We start from the raw sequence: 6,000 nt of genomic DNA, 5'->3' as shown, positions 1-6,000 counted from the left end.
AATTAATATTAATGCAATAAATTGTGTTTTATTTAATAAGCCAGGCCAGTCCCTGGCCCTGCTTTATTTTTCAGAATACATGCAACTCAAGATGTCTCTCCAGAAAAAGATCTGAGCCTGGCAGAGGAGGCCAGGGGCAGAGATAGAAGAGTATTCAGGGCTTATGGTGATTTTGGTGAAAAGCTTTTTGAACAGAAAAGAAGTGAAAGGCTTTCAGACATCCTTGGTATTTGTAAGAATCTGAGGGTGAGAGGGATAAACAAAATATTTTCAGAAAGTGCTGTTTCATGTGTAATGAATGGATTCCTCTTGAAGTGGTTCTTCAATAGAGATTGCACTAAAAAATCAATGGCTTTAAATTACATTTTTATGTCATTCTGCCTGGGATGGGACTATCAGGCTTTAGACAGATGACAGCATGGAAGAAATATGTATGGCATACAGATGATTATAATGCCTCCTGGTGTTTTAGCCAAGGGCAACCCTTGCTAAATATGGAAGTCTTCCCCTGTGAGTAGAGATAGTAGTGTTTCTACTGAGTACTCTATCAGCACACAAATCAGGGTCAGAATCTTCTGAGATTAATAAGAAGACATTAACTGTCACCAGAGCTATTTTGTGTGTAATATGAAATGCAATAGAAAGTCAGTTTCAATAGCTGGGTGGGAAATAAAGGAAAACACATGTGGAAGTTATAATTCTTATAATTTACCCCATTAAATCACGTGATGAATTTAAAAAGCAATGTCTCTGCAATAATTCAATCTAAAATAAATCCTCTTTCTGTTTATTGTTGAGAAATAGGTAGTAATGACACCTGAACACTAAATTGTGCTAATCCTAATGAAATTGAGTTACACCAGCCGGGTGTGTTGGCTAATGCCCGTAATCCCAGCACTTTGGAAGGCCAAAGTGGGTGGATCATGAGATCAGGAGTTCAAGGCCAGCCTGACCAACATGGTGAAACCCCATCTCTACTAAAAAAATACAAAAATTAGCCAGGCATGGTGGCACATGTGTATAATCCCAGCTGTTCAGGAGGCTGAGGCAGGAGAATCACTTGAACCGGGGAGGCGGAGGTCGCAGTAAGTCGAGATCATGCCATTGCATTCCAGACTGGGCGAGAGAGCAAGATTCCATCACAAAACAAAACAAAAAAATTTTTGTTACACTAGCTCTCAACTTTGGGTAATAGTTAGCATTAGCTGTGTCAGTGGAAGGCACATGACACTTCTGCCATTAATGTTTAGTGTGAGATGGTTTGGTCTTCAAAGTTGGAAAGGGTTATACATTCTCAAATGCATTTTTCAAATGGACACTTGCTATTACTGTTGAGAATTCAATCAGATAGTTCCTATGTTTGCAGTTTTCTTCTCATTTAAAATAATATTAAAAGCAAGCTATAAAGTCTGGGGCTTTGGTAGAGAGTCAGTTCTAAAGCAGTGGCTGATTTTCTTTCTTTTTTTTTTGAGACGGAGTCAGTCTCGCTCTGTTGCCCAGGCTGGAGTGCAGTGGCATGATTTCAGCTCACTGCAACATCTGCCTCCTGGGTTCGAGCGATTCTCCTGCCTCAGCCTCTCGAGTAGCTGGACTACAGGCATGTGCCACCATGCCCAGCTATTTTTTGTATTTTTAGTAGAGATGGGGTTTTGCTATGTTGGCCAGGCTGGTGTCAAATTCTTGACCTCATGGCATCCGCCCACCTCAGCCTCCCAAAGTGCTGGGATCACAGGTATGAGCCGCTGCACCGGGCCAGCAGTGGCTAATTTTCATTAGTGCTCACTGCTACAGCCAGTCCAAATAAAATGCAATTGGCCAAAGAGCATATCCCATAATCCCACTGTCTAGTTTCCTAGGGCTTCTTAAAGTTGTCAGAATCAAAATGGAGTTGTGGCAAAAACCCTGACAAGTAGAACTGAGAAGGACAGGAAGGGAGGGCTCTCATTTACAAAGGGCTGCAAAAACCATAAGCTTGCACAAAGGCCATTGCAACTTTATACACACATACGGACACACAATACTTCTGTGAGGACGTCTGCCCAACAAGTGCCTGTCCGACCTCAGACTAGTATCACTCCTGTTATTGATCCTTGTAGCCAAGGATAATTATCTGAAAACAATTATGGAATCCTCATTTAAAAAAACAGACAAACAAACAACACAAAAAAACCACCTTTCTCTTCCTTTACCTCCCTGAACACCCACAGAATTTACTATGATACATGAACACCTATTCAAAAATAAACATCATTTTCTTTTAGAGTCTCCTCCTTTGTTTGTTATTTAGGTTGATAGGCTGCTGTAACTGATACATATACTGGGGGGCTTAAAACAACAGAAATTTTTCTTTCACAATCTGGAGGCTAGCTGTCCAAAATTCACCCTTTGGCAGGGTTGATTTCCTATGGGAGGCTCTGAGAGATATTCTGTTCTTTGCTTCTTTCCTAGCTTCTGGTGATTGCCTGCAATTTTTGGCATTCTTGACTTGTGACACATCACTCCAATCTCTGCCTCCATCATCACATAACATTCTCCCGTGTGTGTGTGTGTGTGTGTGTGTGTGTGTGTGTGTGTGTGTATTTCTTTTTATCTGTCTCTGTGTCCAAATTTCCTCTTATTATAAGGATACCAGTCATTGTATTAGGGCCCAGCCTATACCAGTATGACCTCATTTTAACTTGATTGCCTCTGCAAAGATTCTATTTCCAAATAAGTTCACGTTCCCAACTACCTGGGCTTAGGACTTCAATCCTTTTAGGGGACATGATTCAACTTATAATAACTACCTTCCCCTGAGACTGCTACCCCTGGGCCCTCCCAGTCAGAAATTCTGGAGCCATTCACTGTACCACTTCAGTGTGCATGTGGGTCAGGCATGTTGCACATACCAGCTCATTTAATTCTTACATAGCTCCTACAGTCCTGGGCTAATTGTCCCAATTTTAAGAAAACAGAGGCTCAGAACATTTAGGCTGCCAGCTAGAAAGCGTAGAACAGGGATATCAATTCAGCCATGCCCTTTCCACCATTACCCTCATTCAAAAAAAGTTTGATCTTTGTCTTTGGAAGCAATTATTATAACCCAACTTCAGCTCTCTCACAACTTTTCCCTCAGAGTTACCAAAACAGTGGGTATGAGAGAGTTGGCCATGACAAATAATGGTGACAGATTTTCTTCAGACCTGAGAATATCTGGCTATTTTCCACCATGCAATGATGGTAACTTCTGTATTAGATTACATTTTAGTCATAGGAAAATGGTCATCTGTCAATTAAAAGAACCTCTCACGTCTCCCATAGATGCATTTCTAAAACATTTTATAAATTGCATTTGTGCACATCCACTTTTTTAATGCATTGGGACAATTTGACTTTTAAAAGAATCTTATCTGTCTGTCATCAAGTTCTACTTCTCTGCTCCTTAAATAATTTTTAAAGCCACTTTCCTCACCATTATCCTCAATATAATTTCTAATATTCACATTTCTGTAACTTGACTATTGCAATGGCTTCCAAACAGGTCTCTCTGCCTCCAGTTTCCTCCCACAATCCACCTTTGACAGTGCTGACTCATTCTGATGCTTAAAAGCATGTTTTTATATATTTAAAAAGTGTTGGCTGGGCGCAGAGGCTCACGCCTGTAATCCCAGCACTTTGGGAGGCCAAGGTGGGCAGATCACGGGGTCAGGAGTTTGAGACAAGCTTGACCAACACAGTGAAACCCCATTTCTACTAAAAATACAAAAATTAGCCAGGCGTGGTGGCGCATGCCTGTAACCCCAGCTACTTACGAGGCTGAGGTAGGGAGAATCACTTGAACCCAGGAGGCGGAGGTTGCAGTGAGCTGAGATTGTGACTGCACTCCAGCCTGGGCTGCAGAGTGAGACTCTGTCTCAAAAAAAAAAAAAAAAAGTGTTATATTAACATTTAACAAATATTTGCTGAGTGTACTCTGTGCCAGATGTTTTTCTAGGTACTGGGAGACAACGGTAAAACAACGGAACAAAAAATTCTGCCCTCAGGGAGCTTATATTCTGCAAAGTTCATTCTTGTAATTATATATCTTTGCACTACATATTTTGCCACAAATCTTGGCAGACAGGAATAATGATGATGATGGTGGTGGTGGTTTTCCTTTTGTTAAACTTCTATTATGTGTCACCCATTATCAACCCATGTGGCGTGGTGGCACATGCCTGTAATACCAGCTACTTGGGAGGCTGAGGCAGGAGAATCACTTGAACTCGGGAGGCAGAGATCACGGGAAGCTGAGATCATGCCGCTACACTCCAGGTGGAGATTGTGGGGAGCCAAGATCATGTAACTGTACTCCAGCCTGGGTGACAAAATCAAGATTCTGTCTCAAAAAAAAAAAAAAAAAAAAAAAAAAAAAAAAAAAAAAAAAAAAAAAAGAAAAAGAAAAAAAAAAAAACATGGAAGTTATTATTGTACTGTACTGATTTTTGCACAGGAGAAAACAGAGACTCAGAGAGTGAAGTAAGTCCAAAGGCAGAAACTTAAAAAAATGAGGCTGGGCACGGTGGCTCACACTATAATCTCAGTACTTTGGAAGGCTGAGGTGGATCACTTGAGACCAGGAAGTTCATGGACCATCCTGGGCAACACAGCAAAACCCTGTTTCTCAAAAATTAAATAAAAATTAGCTGGGCATGGTGGCACCTACTTGTAATCCAGAGTACTTGGGAGGCTAAGGAGGCAGATTGCTTGTGCCCAGGAGTTCAAGGCTGCAGTGAGCCATGATCATGCCACTGCATTCCAGCTTGGGTGACAGAGCAAGACCTTATCTCTAGAAAAATGTTGAATTGGGCATGGTGGCTCGCACCTGTAATCCAAACACTTTGGGAAGCTAAGGTGGGTGGATCACCTGAGGTCAGAAGTTTGAGACCAACCTGGCCAACGTGGTGAAACTGTCTTTACTAAAAAGACAAAATTAGCTGGATGTGGTGGCACATGCCTGTGATCTCAGCTACTCAGGAGGCTGAGGCAGGAGAATCACTTGAATCCGGGAGGTGGAGGTTGCAGTGAGCTGAGATTGTGCCATTGCACTCCAGTCTGGGTGGTGACAAGAGTGAGACTCTGTCTCAAAAAACAAACAAATGAACAAAAACACAAAACCTTGTCTCTACTAAAAATACAAAAATTAGCTGGGCATGGTGGTGGGTGCCTACGGTCCCATTTACTCAGGAGGCTGAGGCAGGAGAATTGCTTGAACCCAGGAGGTGAAGCTTGCAGTGTGCCACTGCACTCCAGTCTGGGCAAAAAGAGCAAGGCTCAAACAAACAAAACAACAAAACAAAACAAAACGTTGAAGGCAAGATTTGAATCCAGCACTTTCTTTCTTCAAGGCTTTGGCCACTTCGCTACACATCCTCTCTTACATGTTTAAAGGGTTTATGAATAAATAATGGAACTCTATGGAAGCTCTTTGTAATAAAAATAACCACTGCAACAATCTGTTTATAAAACGAAAACGTTGTATACTTAGTTTACCTAAAGCATGGTTTGCCCTCCAGGGGACATTTGGCAATGTCTGGAGGCATTGCTGAGAGTCACGATGTCAGCAGTAGTGGTGCTACTGGCATTTATCGAGCAGAGGCCAGGGTGCCTTAGTCTGCTCTGGCTGCTCTAACAAAATACCTTAGACTGGATAGCTTACCAACAATGGAAATTCATTTTTACAGTTCTGGAGGCTGAAAGTCCAAGATCCAGGTGCCAGCAAATTAGGTATTTACTGAGGGCTTGCTTTCTATTTAACAGCTAGTGCCTCTAGCCGCGTCCTCATTTGGTGGAAGGAGTCATCAAGCTCCTTCCAGCCTCATTTATAAGAGCCCTAATCTCACTCAGGAGGGCTCTGTCTTCATGACCCCCTCTCCGGCTAAAGACTAAAGTCTTTTAATACTATAACATCGGCGAGTAAGTGTCAACATACGAATTTTAGGGGGACAGAAACATTCGGACCATACCACAGGAGAACAGACC

The sequence above is a fragment of the Cebus imitator genome, unplaced genomic scaffold (genome assembly GCF_001604975.1).
Source record: "Cebus imitator isolate Cc_AM_T3 unplaced genomic scaffold, Cebus_imitator-1.0 Scaffold10, whole genome shotgun sequence".
Classification (NCBI taxonomy): Eukaryota; Metazoa; Chordata; class Mammalia; order Primates; family Cebidae; genus Cebus; species Cebus imitator.
This window is presented reverse-complemented; position numbering follows the sequence as displayed.